The sequence below is a fragment of the Theropithecus gelada genome, chromosome 14, assembly GCF_003255815.1.
Source record: "Theropithecus gelada isolate Dixy chromosome 14, Tgel_1.0, whole genome shotgun sequence".
Lineage (NCBI taxonomy): Eukaryota > Metazoa > Chordata > Mammalia > Primates > Cercopithecidae > Theropithecus > Theropithecus gelada.
The window spans coordinates 107,863,311-107,887,395 of NC_037682.1; the positions used below are offsets into that span (position 1 = coordinate 107,863,311).

Consider the following 24,085-nt stretch of genomic DNA (forward strand, 5'->3'; position numbering starts at 1 on the left):
GTTTCTTTTTCCAGACAGGGTCTCACTCTGTTGCGTAGGTTGAATTGCAGTGGCATGATCATGGCTCACTGCAGCCTCAGCTTCCTGGACCCAAGCAATCCTCCCAGTTCAGGCTCCTACATAGCTGGGACTACAGGCATGCACAACTATGCTAGCTAATTTTTTTATTTTTTGTAGAGATAAAGTCTCACTATGTTGTCAAGGTTGGTCTTGAACTCCTGTGCTCAAGAAATCCTCTAGTCTGTGCCTTCCAAACTGCTGGGATTACAGGCGTGAGCCACCATGCTTGGCCCAAACATTTTGTCATTCTTTATTTATAACTAAACAAAAAGTTATGAGCAAAATATTGATTTTCCCCATATTAAATACCTTTAAGCATGCTTGCTTCTTGCTTATAAAATTATCTGAACTAGATTAAATTGATGATAATCCTACTCACAAGGAATAATGTATATCTAAACTATTTCTATGATTTATTTCAATGACATAACACTCACAGTAGAGAAACTAATGTTAAAGAAGCATGTAGCCAGGAATGGAAGAAAAGATTTTTAAATCATTTTGAGCAATCTCAGGGTATTCATTTTCAACTTTTACCCAAAAGGAAACAAGTGATGCTATATTTTCTTTTTTTTTTTTTTTCCAACTTTTATTTTAGATACGGGGGTACATATGCAGGCTTGTTACACAGGTATATTCCACTCAGGTAGTGAGCATAGTACCCAACAAGTAGGTTTTTGACCCATGACCCCCTCTCTCCCCTCCCCACTCTAGTAGTCCACAGTGTCTGCTGTTCCCATGCTTATGTCCTTAGGTGCTCAATGTTTAGCTCCCACTTATAAGTGAGAACATGCCATATTTGGTTTTCTGTTCCTGCATTAATTCAGTTAGGCTTATGACCTCCAGCTTAATCCATGTTGCTGCAAAGGACAGGATATCATTCTTTTTTATGGCTGCATAGTAGTCCATGGTGTATACATACCACATTTTCTTTATCCAGTCCACCATCGATGGGCACCTAGGTTGATTCCATGTCTTTGCTATTGTAAGTAGTATGGCAATTAACATATGAGTGATGCTATCTTTTCAAAATCATTCTTCAGTTCTTCATTATTCATCCCAAATACTTTATCTTATGAAACTATACTTAAACATAGATTATCTTTTAATAAAAGAAGTTGATTCATGGTTTTACATGCAGAGATTACAGTTGACAAACTATCCTTAAAATATCACATTATAATGTGACTAATACACAGTGTATACTACACAGAACTCCTTGTGTGAGTTCAATAACAGCCAAAGTACGTCTAACCTGGTTAAGTAAGACAAATCTACTTATCACCACGAACTTAGATGTCACCACAATGTCAAGTTGCTATAAAATTTTCTAAAAGCTTACCTTTCAATTTCTGCATTTATCTCACTGCAGAATGGGGACAGATAGTTCATAAGTCAGCTTCACTCACAAACCATACTTTGAATATTCCTGCTCTAGATAGCCTACTAAGGAAAATGAGTGCAACAAATAAGAGAAAAATTTCATGAAGATTGAGAATTCTGTCAGACAGGTGAAGCTTTCAGTACTCTAGTGATCTGGGACAGGCTGAGACATTGTCTCTAAGATAAATGACAAGTTCTTATATCTAACATCTCCTACCACTAAGAAAAAGGCATGCATTTGGGATATAAACTGTACTTGGGAATACCGCTTTGACCTATTATCAAGTGCCTTGGAAGGCTTTCAACAAGAACAGGCTTTGCAGCATATCTAGGCTGAGGGTACAAGCTGTCATGCCACTCAGGCCACGTAAACCAGAGGCAGAGAGAGTTATCTATGGTATATAAGGTTATTTTGCGGAGTCTTTTGTAAGCACCAACTGGAGAGACCCCTGACATGTTACTGGGCCCTAGAGACATGTGTGAAATCAAGAAACTATGTAACCAGAGTTGTCCATTAGGATCTGGGCATTATCAGATCTACCAAGCTATAAGGTTGAGTGGGCACAACAGAAATTCATCATATAATGGACATAGCACGTTTTGGATTGAGCCAGAGCAGGTCCAGAAGACACAAGTGAATTACTAGAGGAAAAAAACAAAAACAGTTCTTTTTTCTTTACTCACAACACTTATGTCACCAAATGTGTGGGGTTTTTTTCCCCCCCACACCAAAAAACAATTCTTCAATTCTCTGGACACTAACTGCGTGTCCTAGAATTCAATTCGGTTCTGATGCTATCTAGTTAGAATTGACATCAGACCCAACAGGTTGAGGGCTCAGTTCCACAAGACTGTCCACACTTCAGAATGCCAATCACTAGTCCCGGATCTTCAGTACTTCTGACCCACTTGGCTACAAATCAGGGATTCCCACAACCTGCTCCTAAGGTTCAATAATATGCTATAATACCTCACAGAACTCAGGGAAACACCTTACTCACTGTGACTGGTTTGTTCTAAAGAATACTATAAAGGGTACAGATGAAGAATTACATAGGGCAGGGTAAGTGGGAAGGGGTACAGAGCTTTCATGTCCTCTCCAGATGTACCTGGAAACTCTCCAAGCCCTGTTGTTTAGGATTTTTATGGAGGTTCAATTATGCAGACATGGATAATTAAATCATTGGCCTTTGGTGGTTGAACTCAATATCCAGCCTCTCTCCCCTCCCTAGAGGTTTGGGGATGGGGCTGAAAGTTCCAACCCTTTAATCACATGGTTGATTCCTCTAGCCACCAGCCCCCACCCTGAAGCTATCTAGTGGCTTTTAGCCACCATCATTTCATTAACATATACACAGACAGTCTTATCAGTTCTGAGATTCCAAGGGTCTTAGAAGTTCTGTGCCAGGAAACTCTGTGACAGGTCTTTGATGACAGAGACCAAATATATATTTCTAATTATGTCACGGTATGTTAATAGGTGGACTAGACTTCCATGTTTCCCACCTCTATTCAAAGATGCCTCTCCCCTAATTCACATTTAATACCTCATATGACCAACTAAGGAAAATGAAAGACCTCAGGCTAGTTTGTAAAAAGTACAATAAGTTAATACTAGCCAAAAATTGTAGTTGTATTAAACCCCTACTCAAGAATGACTAAAGAAAATTTTCCCAGTGGTAAATATTCCCAGTGGGCAGACAGGGAACATTATGCTTTGTCATTCACCAGAGGTGAAGGAAAAGAAACCTGAGCTATGTATATACATGGACTCCTGAGTGGCAAGTGGCTTGGCTGGAAGGAACACAATTGGAAGATTAGGAGCAAGGAGGTCTGGTGAAGAGAAAAGTAAATAGGCCTATGGGAGTAGGCATAAAGCATGAAGACCTTTGTACTTCCTGATACACACCAGAGATCATCTACTACTGAAGAAGTGCTCAATAACCATAGATTTGTCCTATGGAATCAGCCAGCCCATCTCCTCAGCCAACCAGTGTGGATGCAATGATCCCATAAACAGAGTAGCAGCAATGATCAAAGGGATGGAAGCTACACATGGACCCCAAAGCATGGGTTCTCTCTCATCGTGATTGATTGAGCTATTTCCACGGATGACTGCCTGACATGCGACATTAGAGACCTGTGCTGAACTTTGATATGGCACAACTTTTCCAGAAACCAGCCAGCCACTTGGAGATACTCTGTTACATCAGACCCTTACACCAATTTTTCCTTACCAGAATTGTCACTCTGGATGATTTTGCCTTCCTTGCCTATAATACCTACAATACCTCCACTGACGCTACCATCCAAGGGCTTACCAGATGTCTGACCTATAGACATGATATCACAGACAATGTTGTTTTGGACCAAAGCTCCCATTTTATGACCCAAAAAAAGGTGAACTGATAGGATCATGACCATGACCATGACCATGGGATACACTGATCTAACATGGTACTCTATTACCCCAAAATAGCCAGTCCAGTCAAAGAGTGGACTGACCTGTTGAAGCTCTAAACTGCCAGCTAAGGTCATTACTCAATGGAATGACATTCTCCAAGGTGCATTACATGTGCTAAAATAATAGCTGATGTATGGTGCTCTAGCCCCAATAGCTAGAATTTACAGAAATGGGAATCAAGGGGTAGAAGTAGGAATGGTCACTCTCACCATCACTTCCTGTAACCCACATAAGGAATTTGTCCTTCTTAACTCCATGACACTACACTAAACCAGGTTAGAGGCCCAGGTTCCCAGGGGCAGAATACATGTGTCAGGAAACACAGTAAAGATTTTGCTGAACCGAAAGCTGTGACTATCATCTAACTCCTTTGGGATACTCGTAACAATGGACCAATAGGCCACAAAAATATGGCCAAGGAAAACTGGAAAACTGGAAAACACACCCTGATTTTGATGAGGAGTTGGAGTTATTGCTACACAATCAGAATAGGGAGAAAAATGTCTGGTATCTAGGGGTTTGCAGGTACGTCACTTGGTGCATTCATGCCCAGAGATAACACTAAATATGCATTATAGCAACCACAGCCCAAAAAAGGCTACTAAAGGTTTAGACTCCTCAGGGATGAAAGGCAGGGTGACCCTACCAAGATGAGTCAGAATGCTCACTGAGGGCAAAGAAATCTGGAGGAAGATGAGGAATATCAATTACAACTTTGGGACCAGCTGAAGTAACAGACATAGCAGTTTGCTTTACAAACCTCTCATTTTGAGTCTTTTCAGAGATTGTGACTAGCCTTTTCCTTGAAGGGAATTCTGTGCATTGTGGGACTTGTGGCTTCTATGAGGGAAAAAAAGAAGGCATCTTCTTTCATAAAAAGAGTGTTCAACATAAGCAAAAGTGCGGAGGCAAAAACCATCAAGCAGTAGCACATTGCTGGGTAAACTGTATTTAGGGGTGATGGGATGAATGTGAAGTCTTGTCTAAGGGCACATGGAGAAGGAATGTAAGAGACCTCAAACTTAGGGCTTCTTATCCTAAATACCAAACTCTTTCCCCTGCATCTTGGTATTTACTGAGTAAAAGCCACATAGCAAGCCTCTGTTGATGTAGAGATGTATATACTGCGCCATCCTTGAGGATTAATTTAAACTTGTCCTTAAGCATGTATTTGCAAGTAAAGAAGAATAACACAAGGCAGCCAGAGCTAAGTGCCAAGAAAATTAATTATACAGTCAGACAGTGCTAGTAGAGCTCCTGAAGAAGAAATACTTCCCCAAGGAGGGCCAGATGGGTAGGTGCCACCTGCTGAGTTTGAGCCTGTGCTTGGCTTTACCAACTAGCACTGTCTTAGAAGCATTTAGAAGCAAAGGTTGAGGGAGAGCTGTTCTTGTAGATGCAGTGACCTTTCATTTGGGTATAACTCTTGTGCCAGCTATGAAGCTAGGAGGATGTTTGTGTGCCATACAAATGCTCAACAAAGGGCATCCAGTGCAGATGAGGCTCTTAATAAGCAGGGAGAACATGTAACATATTCTTTGGATTTCAGTCAGACTCTTTCCCTAGGCACTCCAGTACTTGATCGGGGGGCCTAGGTACAAAGTGCCATGATGGCATAGATAGAGGCTGTTCATGGGATCAATAACATGAACTTTCTCTCTCCAAGGCTAACTTGCCTATCTCTATTGCCAAATGCCTAACCTCCCAAAAGCAGAAATCAGCACCTAGCCTCCTATATGGCACCATTTACCAGAGAGACCCACCAACCACCTGGTAGCAGGTTGAGTGCATTGGATTCCCTCCATCATGAAGTGGGCAGAGAGTTAGACATGGGATAGACATGTACTCTGGGTTATGGATTGGCCATCATTGCTTGTAATGCTTCTGCTAGCACCACTATCCGTGGGATTACAAAATGCCTTATTCACCATCATGGTATTCCTCACAACATTGATTCTAATCAAAGAATTCATTTCTCAGCAAAAGAAGTGTGGCAACGGGCTCAGTTCCATGGAATTCACTCTTAATATATACCTCATCACCCAGAAACAACTGGCCTAAAATAATGGTGAAATGAGCTACTTAAGTCTTAGCTGTGGTTCTTCCAATTAGGACATAGCCCTCTGAAATAATGGTGTTCTGCCATACAGCATAGAGTATACACTTTGAGTCAAGGACCAATGTATGGTGCTATTTTTTCATAGCTGGAATACATAGATCTTAGAATCAAAGGGTAAAGTAGAAGCGGTTCCTCTCACCATTACACTTAATAACTCACAGAATTTTTGCTTCCTGTCACTGCAACTTTGAGCTCTGCTAGTTCGGAGATCTTGGATCCCAAGGAGAAAAGCTCCCACTAGGAGAAGTAACCATGATTCCATTGAATTGGAAGTTGGGACTCCTCTCTGGCCATTTTGGGTTCCTGTGCCACTGAATCAACAGATAAGAAAAGGGGATTACTCTACTAGTTGGAGTAATTGATCCAAGAGCTGGTTGCAGGAATGACTAGACCTGGAGCTCAGGGAATTCTGTGGGGCATCCCACACTACTTCCATGCTAATGGAAGTTAAAAGTTCGTAGAAATCATAGCAAACAAAAATACACAGGATCTCTAAGGATTCAGACTCTTTAGGAATAAAGGTTTGAGTCATTCCACCAAGTAAGAAATACTGAAATACAGACTAACCGATGTCCTGGCTGAGGACGATGAAAACAGAAAACAGGTAGTGGAGAAAGGAAGATTGCACATGCATAGACAGGCAGACACACACACACACACACACACACACACACACACACACCCCACACGTACACTTTATGACCAGTTATATCAACAAGGACTATAGCTGTTATATATATTTTCTTCCTTCTGTGTGTATGTATTATTTTATTTTCTTTCTTCCCTTATTATTTTTTACCATACACATTGTTGGAGATTAACTTTGCAATTTCCTCTTGAAGTAAAAAAATATTCAGGTGATGGAACTGTGACTACCTTTCAGGAGAGAATTAACATGACCTAGTAGTAGATAGTGTGACTGTCTCCCAAAAATGAATCCAATGACTGTTGAACCATTGCAACTCCTCATTTTGAAGGAAAGAATGAGAATGTCTTTCTTTGTACAATAGAAGGTTGCATCTTGTTAGGTAAAAGAACAAGATGGTTTTAATGGTTGTAAGAAGTTCAAAGAAAGAACTGCATAAAAATTGAGTATCCAAAGCAGTAACCTGTCACACAATTGTCTTTTCAATTTGAACCCATCCTCCTAAATTCAGCTTTATGGTGCTGGGGCTTCTGCTTGGCTACTGGCCCCTATCAACTGAGGCTCTGTCAATCAAGGCTGCTGGAGGAAGACTGAAGAGCTGGAAGAGGAGTAGGGAATTTGGTCCTAACTGTTGGAGTCTTGTTTCTGTCAGACTTATTTGCCCAGTGATGGCAATTTGTTTCATAGCAGCAGTTGAATAGTTTGAACTTTTTCCAACACGGACTCTCTGTGCCTCCTCAGAGCTATCAGTTGTAGACCTCTTCCTTAGAAGGTCTGAGTCTCAGCTCCATGGGGCCCCTTCTGCAAGCTCAGAGACATTAGCTCCAGCCAAGCAGCTCCCCCTTCTCAGAGGTTTAACTCTCAGCTCTGTGTGGCCCCTGGTTCTAGGGATGGTGGCTGCTTCCTGAAGTTGCTAAGTCCATGATACCCTTGTGTTCTCTTTTGCCTTTTCAGTTAGTAAGCAATTCTTCTTGGGTATTTAAAAGTCTTTTGTGTGAATTCGCTATGTTTAAAATTCTCACGATACCTGGTATGGTTTCTGTGTCCTGATTAGACCCTGGCTAATATGTCTCTTAAAAGGGAACTGTACGATGAGGCAGTGAGACAAAAGTGGAAGCCTTACCTTTGAATCTGGCCTTCACACTTCGTTCTTCACAAGATCTCATCCAACCCTGAGTACAGCACTCCCTATCTCATATGTTATACTCTAGCAACATCAGAACAGCCTGTGGCTCCACATACACCATGTGGTGTCTGCGTCTATGTGACCTACCTGTTCTAGGAATCATGATAGGACCATCTCTTTAGATCAAAGTTGAGTAATAAGGGATGGAGCTGGAGACAGGTTGGACCAGGCCTTGAATGGATCACTAAGAGTTTGACTTTCTGCTGCTGAGAGGATAGACTTCCAGAAAGATTTTAAGCTGGAGACTCATAGGAAAACAGCAGTATTTCAGGAGCTACATCTGGAAGCCATATTGGGATGTTCTTCCAGCCCAAAATTTCCCCTACCCATTCTGACATTCCTATTAAGGAAAATATGTCCCAAAAGCTATGCAACTTTTTCTTCCTTTCCTTACCCTGTCAGCACTACTCTGAGAGCAAAGCTTGTACCTTTTTGCCACCAGAGGAGACACCCTCCATCTCCATCATCATGACCACCACTAGCACCGTTGCTTTTTGTAAGTTACCAGTAGTGGATGGGAGAAACCTGGCCAAGGAGGTGGAAGATTGAGAAAGGGAAGAGTAGAGGCTGATGTGAGAGGAGGCTAGAAGAGAGAGACTGGTAGGAAAGAAAGAAGTTTATAAGAGGAGAAATGAGAGATGGGCCTTAGTGAGAATAGTGTGCTCTCATTAATAAGTGAATGCATCCATTCAGTAACTACAGAGCAAAATGGACAGAGGGCAAACACTGCTCAGACCCTTCTCTTTTCAGCAGAAGGCTATGCTCTTTTCATTTGAGAGCAACTTGATACTGCAAATCTAACGGGAATGAGAATGTCTCACAGGACAATCTTTCCATTAATCTATACCACTTCATTACTCAACAGGGAATGGTGAAACTTAAGAAAAGCTAATTGGGGAACAGAAGGACGAGTTTACTTCCTGATCCCTATGATCCCAAACTCTTCACCCATTAAATAAGTATTTCAATGAGTCTGTCTGTGCTAGATGTTGGGCTCATAGTATTAAAAGAGATAGGCAGTATGCTCACCCTCATTAGGTTTATAGTCAGAAATTAAGGTGTGGACATAGGCCAGGCACAGTTGTTCATGCCTGTAATCCCAGCACTTTGGGAAACTGAGGCATGCAGATCACTTGAGGTCGGGAGTTCAAGACCAGCCTGTCAAACATGGTGAAACCCTGTGTCTACTAAAAATACAAAAATTAGCCGGGTGTGGTTGCACACACCTGTAATCCCAGGTACTTGGGAGGCTGAGGCATGAGAATCACTTGAACCCAGGAGGCAGAGGTTGCAGTGAGCCAAGATCACATCATTGAACTCCAGTCTGGACAACAGAGTAGGACTCCATCTCAAAAAAAAAAAAAAGAAAGAAAGAAAGAAAGAAAGAAAAGAAAAAAAAAGACATGGACCCAGCAGAAAGTGTTAAGTGTTCTAAGAGATAAAGCACTATAGGAATGTAAAAAAAAAAAACAGAGAGAAATTCCGATTATCAATAGATGGGGGAGATAACCAAAAAAGCTTCATGAAAGCATGGCATTTGATCTGGGTTTGGAACTGCAGGTAGAGTTTGAACAAGTCAGAGAGGAAGAGGAAGGGCTATAGGCATAGGAAGGGAAGCACAGACTAAGCAAATGGATGGGAAATCCTGGGGCATGGGTGGAGAAGAGTAAGTAGGATTATCTGGACAGAGCCTAGTGTGACCAAGAGGGTCTTCATCTCTCTCCACCCCTCACAATCATTTCCCCAGCCTCATCCCTCTGGAGCCAACCCACTCTAGCTTTCCATCTCTTGCTACTTATACCTCCCTATCTGTTCTCCCAGGGAACCCTCAGTCAGAACAGAGGGATTTATGAGCCGCAACTCTCCCTTCCTGAGATCAATGGCCTAAGATCAATAGCTATAATGCAGAAAATTAATCCATATTCATTAGAATTGAATTGAGCAAATGATATTATTAATATAAAAATTCCTTTGGAAATCTATGGAAAAGAATTAAAGGGAAAATTGTTCTAATGTCACTACTGTCTGCCAAGCCACAGATTTAAGAAATTCAGGCAAGGAGAACTGCTTATTTTCAAAGAAAGTTTTAAAAGTTCTTCAGGGGTATAGCTACATTTGCCATTCACATGCAGCAGGTGTGGAGATGGAAGAGATGCTTTCCTCCCTGTGGATTTGGAGGTCTAGGAAGTAGAATTGACTAACCCACTTACGGGTCACCTCCAGTCCTAGAATTCTAGGACTGCCATGCTTCTCCCTAACATCACAAGGAGTCACAGATGTGTTTGAGGGATATCAACTGCAATCACTAACTCAGAAAACAGCTTTGACTCCTGAAGACCATTCTCTCTCCTGAACCCCAGATCCCAAGCCATCATGCACTCACAAAACAAGAAAAGATGTCACAGGAACCATTGTTAGAAAAAAACTCAAAGGGGCTGGGTGCAGTGGCTCACTCCTGCAATCCTAGCATTTTGAGAGGCCGAGACAGGTGGATCACCTGAGGTCAGGAATTCTTGACCAGCCTGGCCAACGTGGTGAAATCTCTTCTCCACTAAAAATACAAAAAATTAGCTGGGCTTGGTGGTGTGTGCCTGTAATCCCAGCTACTCGGGAGGCTGAGGCAGGAGAGTCACTTGAACCTGGGAGATGGAGGTTGCAGTGAGTCGAGATCCCATCACTGCACTCCAGCCTGAGCAACAGAGCAAGACTCTGTCTAAAAAAAATAAAAGAAAAAACTCAAAGAGAAGGCACAAGTGTGGCCAGGTGAAAGTTCATGGGAATGCAAGCAGAGGGCCTGATTCCAATTTTTACTTCTTCTGTTACTAGCTGTGGGAAACTGATATAATTCCTCTGAGGCTTGTTTTCTTTATCTGTAAATAAAGACAATAATATAGTAATTCCTACCTTAACAGGGTTATTATGAAACTTAATTAACAGAAGGCACTATGAAAGTGATTTGTAAACTGCAAAATGCTATTCAACATCATTATATTGCCCTAAAATATCAAAAATGGTATTCTGAAGGAGGTATATTATTAATGGGATCTATTGGTGGGCTCTATGAGGTCCATAAATGCCCTGAAGCTATATGCCAAATTGTACATATATATGTGTGTGTGTGTGCGCACATGCGCACACTTTGAAGTAGAAGAGGGCCAATAGATTTTAACATATTCTCTAGGAGGTTTGGGACTTACTAGAGATTGAGAATTGAGAACCCCTGACATAAAGATACTGAGTGGCAACTCTCCATCCATGTGTAGATTGAACCAGTCTTTCATTTATTAAAGCAACAGGCTTTATTTAAGCAGGAGTCACTGCAAGATGAAGCATCAAAGTCATTGAGGAAAGCTATAAAATCTTGATGGTTAGAGACAGGAATGGTCTGGGTGCTGATTCGCCCTAAAGCACGTGGAATGGTCTCAATGGCTTCTTGGCCACTCCATCAACCCTACACCCAGGGCCTCCATGCAGCCCAACTCCAGGGAGCCCTGTTCAGCCCTATGCGATTAGAGTCTTTTGGAGCCCAGCTGGAGGGCTTGCTCTCCTCATATTACATGTGGTGCTCCCTAGAGATGGGTGATTCTCAATCCTCACAGCTAAAGGAGTCAGAGATTCTCTGAGAGCCTCTTGCTTTCTCCAAAACTCTGGTTGCTTCCTTCTTCTGGGCATGAGAGGAGATTTCTGCCCAGAGGGTGAGGGGAGGGTGCATCCAGATTGCTTTTTACTTTATATTAGCTCATATTTGTAATCCGCACTCAGGTACTACACTGTTTTCTTCTGAGGCCTGCCTGGCATCTCCCTGGGGTCTCTGGAATCCTCCAAGGGGAAAAAAGCTGATCAGCAACCCAGCTCAGTAAAGTTATGGTTGGCCAATTGTTGAGTTTTTCTGTTTTTATTACTCACATCACTTTATTCCCCACTGATACCACATGCAAATTCTATCCAATTGGAAGGCCCCTATCCAAGGCCTTTTCCGGTGCCTATAAGCTGAGGGCTGCTATCATCTGAATGTCCCCTGAAATTTATGTGTTGAAACTTACTCACCAATGTGACAGTATCAAGAGATGGGGCCTGTAGGAGGCAATTAAGTCATGAGGGCAGAGCACTCATGGATGGTACGACAGCCCTTACTTATAAAAGGGCTGGAGGGAGTGGCTTCACCCCTTTTCCGTCCCTTTAGTCATGTGAGGACGCAGTGTTTGTCCCTCCGGAGGATGCAGCCACAAGCCAACATCTTGGAAGCAGAGAGATGGGGCCCTCACTAGACACCGAACCTACCAGTGCTTTGATCTTGAATTTTCCAGCCTCTGGAACTGTGAGAAATAAATTTCTATTATGTATAAATTACCCAGTCACTGGTATTTCGCTACAGTAGCGCAAACAAACTGAGACAGGGGCTTAGAGGATGGCCCCATACTGGAAGGAAATGAGGAGGTCCTCTTGTCCTTGGCCCTGTGAATCTCATTTATCTCTTGCCCTGAAAGACTCCCAGGATGGGCATTTCACAAACTCCCTCCATCAAGAGACCAAGAACCTCCTCCCAGGGTCTAACAAAATTCCATTAATAGTGCTGTGTGAAGCAGGGCAAATGACTCCTCTCTGGGCTCAGTCCCTTGTAGCCCGGACTTTCACCCGTTCTCAGGGCCCCATTAACTACTCTGGGTCTGTTTTCTTCCTCTGGAATGTATGTATCTTTTCCTGGGAAACTGCCAAGCACTTGGGGGAGACAGTATGGGCAGAAATGACCACAAAGCTAGAGGGAATGCTTAAGAAGTCCAACAACCATTCAACACAGATTTATTGAGCATCTGTCATGTTCCAGGAACTACGCAAAGCACATGGGAGAGATGGGCTCTGGCTGGGCGAGCCCCTCCAGCAACCCAGCTTCTGAAGGCATATTAGCCGCTCTATGAAGCAGTTCCACAAACTTCTCCTACCTTTGTAGAATTTATTCCAGTCTGTCTAATGGGTAACATGGCAATTTGTGTAAAGAACATAACCCCTACTGGACTGCAGATGCCTTAAGGGTGAGGAGGATCCACACAGGTGTTCTGTGCCTGTTTGTTGAATTAATCAAAAGCAGAATTCATCCTCTGTTGTTATCTCTGGAGGTGGTGGGGAGCAAAATTAAATAGGAAAAGAGCAGCGAACATGCACAAAGCTCCTGAAGCTTTCTCCTCAATTAAACACACACACATGCATGCACGCATGTGCACATGTGTATGTGAGTGCATGTGCGCACACACACACATATTTAAAAGGGACTCTCGGCTCCCTGCTGCTTGCTTGAAAATGCAAGCTTCAAGAGACAATTAAATATTGATATCTTTACATCTCAGTATTTTCTTTTCAAATCCAAACAGCCCCAACAGGGGCCATTCCTGGTACTTATTTAACTCCTTAAAAATATCAGCAAGGGGTTTTATCTTTTTAAAATTAAGTCGTTAAGTGCAGAGAAGATGCAACAGGCTATGGGGTGGGAATAGGCTAATCCCCCTGAAACAAGCCTGTGGGGAGTCCCAATTCACTCTCATAGATTCCACCTGGGAGAGCTGGCTCTAAGGGGCCTGGCCAGCTCTGCTAGATCCTGGATTCCAGGCCCAGCCCCCCAGGCCACACCCCCTCCATGGTCTGAAAAGGACAAAGGGATGCTCTCTTGGCAGCTTTCCCCAACAGGCACTTGTGTGCCCTGCAATCAGAGGCTGGCAGAGTTATGTAAATTGCCTGTGCATAATGATGTCCTTGCTGAATAGATTAACTCAGCAGGGGGTACCGGACAAAGGCAAGCAGGTGCTGGCTGCTGGGCCCTCAACTCTCTGCCCCAGCACCAAGGGTGGTGGCAGTGCTTCTGGATCACACGTGCTAATGGCCTTCTCATCATACTATACTCTCTTCCCCACCTACCATACCTACCACACACCTCTATCCCAAACACACTCTTGCCTCTTCTCCCACAATTGGTCCCAACAGCCTACCCTCTAGGATCTCCAAGGTCAGGGCTGGAAGGGAAAGTGATGAAACCCTTTCCCAGGAGTTGTTTCATGTAAGGGAGTTTTCAAATGGCTGAATCTTAGCCCCTTGAGTCATTGGCAAACATGTCCTATATATGCCTGTGTCTCATTCTCCATCACGTGGGCAGGACCCATGTTCTCACATTCTCCACAGGACCCAATCGAGGACCCTCAACACAGTAAGTGCTCACCAAATTCTTTTGGGATAGAACTGAATTCCAAAATTATAGAGCAAGAAAGCATCTTTGAAATTATGCAAGCAGCCAACAGGCATATTCTGAGTGTGACGTATGTGCCATACACTGTGTGAACAGTGACACAGGGATTCTAGCCTAGTTCCTACGAGTTCCTGGAAACTATAGGCAAATTGTATCTTTACGTGCTTGTTCAGAGGGAGAGGGTCCATGGCTTTCACCAGCTCCTTCACGGGGCCGTGGCCTCTCCCTAAAAAAGGAATGAACAACTTCTAGTCCAATAGGAAGAACAGATGTGAAAACCAACAACCACAACAGTATGCTATGCCCTGGGACAGAGATCAGCACAAGATGCTTGAGGACATAAAGGAGGGCCCAATCTGAGAGGATAGAGCCCTGAAATCGGGATTGCTCCTTTCTAAGGTAGATATTACCAGTCCCATATCGCTATTAAGGAAAATGAGGCTCAGAGAGGTTACGCTACTTGCCCAAGGTCACACATTAGTAGAGCCAAAATCAAAATCTAAGTCTCTCTGATTCCAAGCTTAGTGCTGTTTTGCATTTGGCATTTGAGAGCCTGGCCTTGAGACCCCTCATGTTCTCTTAGGCATGGGACCCCTGCGATGGCTGGCTGAATTCTGAACAGCCATGGAGCGGGACTGGTAGATAGGTCTCTCTGTCCACGGTGGGCACATCTTTGCATGCTTCAGCGAACTTTGTGGAGTCTATTTACCACATCTAAGACCAATTTCCTTCCCTTCAGTTGCTTTGAAGATAATTGAAGGTACTTGCATTGTCTGCCTGGGAATGTAAAAAGCCAGCTAATGCTGCAATCGATGCTTCCTGCTTAATGCTGCGCCTCTGCCCAAGCCCGCCCTGAGCAGCAGCTAACACAGCCTTCAGTGACGGCTTCGGCAGATCTTCCCGGCCGACTACTTTGTTAATCAGAAAGGGGCTGGGGGCTGTGGGGGCCCTCAGGATAATGGCAGGCAGATTGAGTTGTTAAGCCCGAATGAAATATTTAGTAGCACCATTTGCAGGATTCGGCTGGTGGGAGCAGTACTCTTAGCACTGCTTGGGGATGGCAATGGGGGAAGGGTGCCCGCTTTGAGCTCCCCAGGCAAGGGGCACTGATTAGTCTGTTTCAGTCTGCAGTGATGGCGGGAGAGGCAGCACCAGCCTGAGCTGAGGAAATGCCGCAGAGAGGAGGGAGGCGGGGACTGGCCAGGACATGACCTCCTAACTGGCACCTTTCCCAGGGCAGACTGGGACTGTCTCAGGAGGGCAAGATGCCAGGCTCTGCAAAACTACATCTGCAGTCCCTTAGAGGGCATGAAGCAGGGATACCCACAACTGTGGAAAGAGCTCCTGTTGTCTTCATTCATCCCCACCTCTTCTAGGCTCTTATGCTCTGTGTTGGAGCTCAGCTTAACATGTAAGTTTAACAAGGACATGTAGAGTTGGCTGAAGCACGGGATTGTGAGAGGAGGGAATGGAAAAGATGCTATTCTCTGTTCCTCCTCCTAACCTACTCTGGAAACATAGCATCCCAGCCCTGTGTGCTTTATACCACACCACCACACCACACTGGCTTCCTCACTTATAAAATAATGGAATCCTGGCATTAGATGGGACTCTGTAGATCACATCTTTGCTCAACATTTATTGAGCTCCTGCCAGGCATGGTGGCTGATGCCCATAATCCCAGCACTTTGGAAGACTGAGACAGGAAGATCACTTGAGCCCGTGAGTTCAAGGCTGCAGTAAGCTATGATCATGCTACTGCACTCCAGCCTGGGTGACAAAGAAAGACTCTGTCTCTTAAAAAGAAAAAGAAAAGAAAGTATTTATTGAGCTCCTAACCTACTATGATCAAGTATATACTAGGTCATCTAGTCCATCCCACATTCAATATTCTAATCTCCTCTATTTAAGGCTCAGAAAAGTTAGGTTACTTGCCCAAGGAAGAGCCAAAATCAAACTCTAAGTCTCTCTGATTCAAAGCTTAGTGGTGTTTTGCCCTGCACTTGGCATTTGAGAGCCTGTCCTTAAGACCCCGCATGTTCTCTCAGGTATGGGACCCTTACAATTGCTGTCTGAATTCTGAATAGCCATAGAGCTATTGGCCAATTGGCTTCACCCCAGGTAGCCAATCTTTGAGTGCCTTATGAATAAGAAATTCATTATTTCACATTGATCCTCACTCTAACCCATCTTTGTTAAAAATACTTCCTTTTGATCAAGACAAAATTTGTTTCCTTTCAGTTCCTATTTATACCCTTGGCCCTTGTTCCCCTGTACCCTTCCTCCATTATTGTCAAAGTCGCAGTAGAGTCCTTCTGATATCTGAAAACATCTTCCAGGTTCCTTCCAACCCAGTGGCAAGACCAAAATATAATTACTAATCTGAGGAACAAGGTGGACTGCAGCAATGCCAAGCCTCTTGGATGTCAAGCAACTTAATTTTTTCCTAACGCTTCTCCCTCATGTTTTTTTTTTTTTTTTTTTCTTTTTCTCCTTAATCTCCAGGTCTAACACAAAGTCACAAACTCCTTCATAAAAGCAGGTTACAAGATTTCATTTCTTGTCTGTGATAGACTGGCTTGTATCAGACAGATTCTCATGCTAAAATATATATATATTTGTGATGGAATCTCGCTCTGTCACCTGGCTGGAGTGCAGTGGTGATCTTGGCTCACTGCAGCCTCCATCTCCTGGGTTCAAGCAATTCTCCTGTCTCAGCCTCCCAAGTGGCTGAGACTACAGGCGTGTGCCACCACGCCTGGCTAATTTTTGTGTTTTTAATAGAGATGGGGCTTCACCATTTTGGCCAGGATGGTCTCAATCTCCTGACCTCGTGATCCATCTGCCTTGGTCTCCCAAAATGCTGGGATTACAGGCGTGAGCCACCATGCCCGGCCAGGGAAAAAAAAAAAAAAAGTTTTTACAATTATTGAAGATCTACTAAAGCAGTCAGGACATATGAGCCAAAATTCCAAAAATAAGAGAAATGAATTGAGAAGCACCCTCCGTTCATGATTGCTCTTCCCTTGGTGTATTCACTGAATCACATATAGCAGCTCAGACTGAAAAGATAAGCATCAGACAGGAGCTAAGATACTGTAAGGCCAAGCAAAGTTTTAGACAGTCTCATGTGGCTGAGGAGACAAATAGAAGTTCAAAGCTACTAAAGCATCAAGGACATGAGGAGATGAGATCCTGGAGAGAAGAGGTCAAATAAGTGAACCCAATATTCAATGCCAATTTCTCTCAAGCCATTTGTGATCTGTAATCAGCAACTGAGGGGCTGAGAAACCTAACCAAAAAGTGCCTATGAGGCTAGAAAATTTAAAAGAGCATTTTAGCACTCTTATAGTGCTAGGGAGACTTGAAGACCACCAAGGAGGAGACCTGGTAGACATTTCAGGCTTTAATTTGGGACACATGAAGTACTAAAGCCAAAGAATAAAAGCAAGTGGGAATTTATGAACCTTCACAGAGAATTGAACCAAGCTTCAGATACAGGTGACCTGCCCCCACCCTAATTGACTAAGTAAACCTTAACTGGAAAAAGATAACATCATCCAGGGACCAATTTTTCATAACAATGTGTGACATTTAATAAGAACTAACTAGACATTCTAGGACATAAAATGAAATAACTAAGAACCAAAACAAAAAACAGATTATAGAAACAGATTCACAGCTGAACCAAATATTGGTGTTTTCAGACACAGATTTTAAAATAACTGTGATAAATATCTATAAGGAAATAGATCAAAAATGGGAAATTTCAGCCAAAAAACCACCCTGAGATCTATAAAAAGAACCAAATTACAATTCCAAAACTAAAAACGTATAACTAAAATTAGTAAGTTGTATTTAACAAGAGATTAAACACCACTGAAAGAAGGAAGAGGTTGGAATGATAGATTAGAAGACAATACCCAGATTTTTTTTTTTTTTTTTTTTTTTTTTTGAGACGGAGTCTCTCTCTGTCGCCCAGGCTGGAGTGCAGTGGCGCGATCTCGGCTCACTGCAAGCTCCGCCTCCCGGGTTCCGGCCATTCTCCTGCCTCAGCCTCCCGAGCAGCTGGGACTCCAGGCGCCCGCCACCTTGCCCGGCTAATTTTTTTGTATTTTTTTAGTAGAGATGGGGTTTCACCGTGTTCGCCAGGATGGTCTCGATCTCCTGACCTCGTGATCCACCCGTCTCGGCCTCCCAAAGTGCTGGGATTACAGGCTTGAGCCACCGCGCCCGGCCCAATACCCAGATTATAACAAGAGAGAATATTTTTAAAAGATGGAAATATAGAAAAGAGTGTAAGAAACATATGGGACGATTAAAAGATCTAATATATTTGTAATTGGAGTCCCAGAGGAAAAGGAGAGAAAAAAAAATGTGGCATAAACAATATTTGAAAATTACTGGCTGAGAATTTTCTGAGACTGATGAATGACGTCAAGCTACAGATTTTCAGACAGCCCTAAGCAGGATAAATGTATACTCAAGCATACCATATCCAAACTGCCAAAAATCCAAAACCAAGAGAAACACTTAAGGCAGCCAGAGAAAAACCTACATTATTTTCAACTTAGTAACAATAATATATAGATAACTTATCAGTAGAAATGATAAAAGTGATCAAAGTAATAATTGTCCATTTATTACCATTTATCGAAGATGCATGTGTAATCTCAGAAATAACCGCTAAAAGGATAGCAAAAAACTATATAACTAACACAATAATGGAAATAAGAAAACAAGGCTAGGCATGGAGGCTCACACCAGTAATCCCAGTGCTTTGGCAGGCCAAGGTGAGTGAATTACTTGAGCTCAGGAGTTCGAGATCAGCCTAAATAACATGGCAAAACTCCTTCTCTACAAAAAATACAAAAATTAGCCAGATGTGGTGGCGCACGCTCGTGGTGCCAGCTACTCATGAGGCTGAAGTAGGAGTAGTGAAGAGTGAGTACCACTGCACTCCAGCCTGGGCAACAAAGTGAGACTCTGAAAAAAAAAAAAAAAAAAAGGAAGGAAGGAAGGAAGGGAGGGAGGGAGGAAGAGAGAGAGAAGGAGGGAGGGAGGGAGAGAAGGAAAGAAAAAGAAAGAAAGAAGAAAACATACTTGATTAACTCGAACTGGGCATGGTGATGGGCGCCTGTAATCCCAGCTACTTGGAAGGCTGAGACAGGAGAATCGCTTGAACCCTGGAGGCAGAGGTTGCAGTGAGTTGAGATCACACCACTGCACTCCAGCCTGGGCAATAGAGCAAGACTCTCTCAAAAAAACAAAAACAAAAACAAAAGTACTGAATTAACTCAAAAGAAGAAAAGAAAGGAGGACAAAAGGAGCATCTGGAAGATACAAATAGAAAACATGTAGTGCACTGAAGCCCCAAAATATTAGTAATTACATAAAAGGATAAAATACTTAATCTTTCTATTGAAAACAAAAATTGTAAAACTATTGATAAGATCTTAATGTCTACGTATATTTATATTACCCTGAAGACAAACATAAAGTTTCTAAATTGGAGAAGACTATTATTACTTACAGCAATAACTACATCAGTTTCCCATGCCCAATTCTCCCACTGAGAGGTGGGGCAATGAGACCCCCAGATGGTTAGGCCTGTGCATGCAAGGCGGGGAGTGGGGTGGTGGGGCAGCGGTATGGTTTCTGGTTTGTGGCTTTACATGAGATAAGTCTCAAAATTATAAGTATGGATATTTACATAGAAACAGATACTGCTGCCTTCCCTGTCCTCTTCTAAGACAGGGAGAGGAACCTTGTTTTTCTAATGCAAACAAATTTTCTCAGGGAAGAGAAAGGAAAAAGTCTCTACTCTGAAGTGCAAGTATTTGGCTCTGGGTAAGATAAGTTTACTTATCCTTTGAATAGGAGCAGATGGCTCCATTACAAAGGAAAAAAGTGGCTCCAGGTCTATCATCCTTAGAATGTGAGGAGCAAATGTGTCTGGGGAAAAGAGAAATGCTCCATTGTTATATAGCATGCCAATTTTCTTTGTTCCAAGCAGGAACGTGGAAATATTCATATTGCTTTTCAATAACTATGATGAAAATAAACAACTATAGGCTGCTGACAAGTGATGCACCTTAAATATAAGACCACAAAAAGGACAAAAGGAGAAGAATGGAAAAAAATATGCTATGCAAACACTAACCAAAAAAAGATAGTATGGTTATACTATCTTTAGACAGAGTAGACTTTGAGGCAAGAAGAGTTGACAAAGAAAATGAAATATGTTTTACAATAACAAAAAAATATAAAAACCTATATTATACATTTTATAATAAGAAAAGGATCAATCTACTGGGAAGATATAAAAATTTTATCTGTGTATCCACCTCATAACATGGCCTCAAAATGTAAAATGCAAAATTTGGAGCAAGGAAAAGTAATTTCATATATTTTTCCCAGTAACTGGTAGAATAAGCACATAAAAATAACACAAAGGATATAGAAGATTTGAAAAATGTACTTAATAAACCTAAATTAATTAAAATATATAAAAATACTATACCTCACACCCACTTGGAGCCAAGGTAGAGTAACCAGTACCAGATATACCCTCCCACCGAAAATAACTAAGAATTTTAAGAAAATTCTACTTTCTTATTTATGAAACAATGTTTCTTAAAACTTTGGACATTAAACAACAAAGAACAGTGATTTCTGAGAGATGGGAAATAAAGGAGGTAAGTGAACTCTACAGCTGCCCTTGGCTCATTGCCTAAAGAGAGTTTCCAGGCTGTGATGCAAGGAGGGGAACCCAGGTAGAGTCCAGTGATCTCTGAATTGAGGGGATAGATCCAAGAGTCAGAGGAGACCAGAGCAGTTACAGTTCACTCATACCACAGCTCACTAATTCTCTCTTTTTATTTTTTTAGTCTTATTCTATTTCTGTATTTCATTTACCTGTGTATCCACCTCATAACATGGCCTCAAAATGTAAAATGCAAAATTTGCAGCAAGGAAAAATAAATAATTTCATAGCAATAGTAGAAACTATTGCTACATCTTCAGGTTTCCTAATATTTTCTTGTACAATGTCTAAGCTATCATAATTTTATTCAGTGTATTTTTTATCTCAAACATTGCAGTTTTCATCTCTAGAAGATCAAATTGAGTCTATTGTTATCTTTTATGCCTCCACTTTACATAGCATAATACTTCTTTTAGCTTTCTGAACATATGGAATGTAGTTATAACAAGTGTTATTATGCCCTTTTGTACTAATTCTACCATCTGGATCAATTTTCATTGATTTTTCTCCCCATTATGGGTATAATTTTACTGCTACTTTACACAGTTGGTTTTTTATGGGATGCCAAGCATTATAAATTTTATCCTGTTTGGTGCTGGATATTTTTGTATTCCTATAAGTATTCCTTAGATTTTTTTTCTGAGATGCAGTTAAAATATCTGAAAACAGGTTGACCTTTTTGAAGCTTGCTTTTCAGCTTTGTTAGATAAGACTAGAGCATCATTTATTCTAGGGTGAATGTTCTCCACTACCAAGGCAAAACACTTCTGGATTCTGTCCCTGATGCTCCATGAATTATGGTTTCCACTTTGTATAGTGGGAATAGGCACCACATCAGTCAAGTATGAGAGCCATAGATTGTCCTATCTAATCTTTTCAGGTATTTCTTTCCCTGGTCTCAGGTAGTTTTCTCAAATGCATGCTCTTAGTAGTATCCAGATGAACAGTTAAAGAAGACCCTTTGCAGATTTTTGAAGTTCTTTCTATCTTTCATGTGACTCTCTCCTCTCCTTCAGTTAGACTGCAGTAAGTTAGAAATGTATACCATAAATCCTTAAGAAAACATTAAAATGACAAAACAAAGAGTTATAACAAGTCAATGAAAGTAATAAAATGAAATAATAAAAATACAAATAATAGCAGACATCTTAGGCAAATCTAATACAATAGTATATAAAAAGGATAATACATCATGACTGGGAACTTGAGGTTGGTTTAATATTCAGAAATTACTATAATTCACCATGCTAACAGACAAAAAAAAATGATATAATCCTCTCAATAGATACAGAAAAAGCATTTGACAAAATTTAATGATCATTTCTTATTTTAAAAGCCCTCAAAAAACTGGGAATCAAAGAGAACTTCCTCACCCTGATAAAGTCCATCTGTAATAACCTACACCTAATATCACACTTGAAGCAAAAGTCAAGTACAAATGGCTTTACCAGTGGATTCTACCATGCATTGAAGAAACAAATAATGCCAATCCTATACAAACATAGATGCAAAAATTCAAAACAAATTATTAGCAAATTGAATTCAGCAATTTATAAAAAGAACAATACATTACAATTAACTTGGGCTTATTCTAAGAAAGCAAAGTTTGTTTACTACTTGGAAATTGATCAGTGTAATTGATTGTAATTCACCAATTAGAACGATGAAGAAGAAAAAAATTACATAATTATCTCAATAGATATAGGAAAGTCATTTGATAAAATTCAATACCTGTTCTTGTTTAAAATTAGAAAGGAATAAAAACTTAGCAAATTAATGACAGAAGGAAACTTCCTTAACTTCAGAAAGGACAACTACAAAAAAATTGCAGCAAATACCATTCTTAATGATAAATATTGAAAGACTTACCCTTGATATCAGGAGTGATGCAATGATGTTCATTTTCACCTTATTCAACATCATATCGCAGGTCTTATATAGTGCAGGGCAAGAGGCAGAGGAGGATAAAATAATTGAAAATAAATAAATAGGATAATCTTGTGGTTCATAAGCATGATGATTGCCTTTTCACACTCGTATGAGATGAACTTCGTTATGATATTGGCACATTCCCATCTGATGTGAAAAAGAAAAATAAAGTAAATAAATAAATAAATAAATCTGTCACTTTGTGTATTTGAAAACTGAAAATAATGTACAAATAAACTGATACAGTTAAATTAATTTAACCAAGTCAAATAAGGTTACAGTTCAATATGCAAAAATTAATTGTATTTCTATACACAACAAACTTTTTTTAAAAAAAATTACAAAATATCCCTTTCTATAGCATCAAAACATAAGTACCCTAAAATAAATACAACAAAATATGTGCAAAACCTGAAGACAAAAAACCAACATGCCTGATTAAGATAAATTAAAGAAGACCAGAATTGGTGGGGTAAGACAACATAGTTATAGATTGAAAAAATCAATATCATAAATGCATTAATTCTCCCCAAACTGATATAAAATTCATTGCCATTACAATCAAATTTTTCAACTTATAAAAAAATTTTGTAGACATTGACAAACTGAATCCAAAATTTGTGTAAAAGTGCAAAGTTTTTTTCTTTTTTTTTGAGACGGAGTCTCGCTCTGTCGCCCAGGCTGGAGTGCAGTGGCCGGATCTCAGCTCACTGCAAGCTCCGCCTCCTGGGTTCACGCCATTCTCCTGCCTCAGCCTCCCGAGCAGCTGGGACTACAGGAGCCCACCACCTCGTCCAGCTAGTTTTTTTGTATTTTTTAGTAGAGACGGAGTTTCACTGGGTTAGCAAGGATGGTCTCGATCTCCTGACCTCATGATCCGCCCATCTCGGCCTCCCAAAGTGCTGGGATTACAGGCTTGAGCCATCGCGCCCGGCCAAAAGTGCAAAGTATTAAAATAGCTAGGAGAATCTTGAGAAAGAGTAGCAAATTTGGAGGTCTTAAACTATGAGATATTAAGATAGATTATAAAGCTCCTGTAATTAAGATGCTTGTGGAAAGGGCACAAAGTTAGCCAATGCACAACAGAACACAAGAGAGAACCCTAAAACAGACTAATGTGTGCTGTCATTTGCCTTATCACAAAGGTAAGATGACAGAACAATGGGAAATAGTCTTTTAAAGAAATGAAGCTTAATCAACTGCATATTCATACGGAAAAAAATAATTTGACCCCTACCTCACACCATACACAGAATCAATTTTGGATGTGTTGTAAACAAAAAAGTGAAAAGTAAAACAA

The 24,085-nt window shown here is 41.3% G+C and overlaps 1 pseudogene; it reads left to right on the top strand.

Annotated features, from left to right (window-relative positions):
- Positions 1-22,848: 22,848 nt before the first annotated feature.
- Positions 22,849-22,938, top strand: LOC112607519 (annotated as a pseudogene).
- The last annotated feature ends 1,147 nt before the right edge of the window (positions 22,939-24,085 follow it).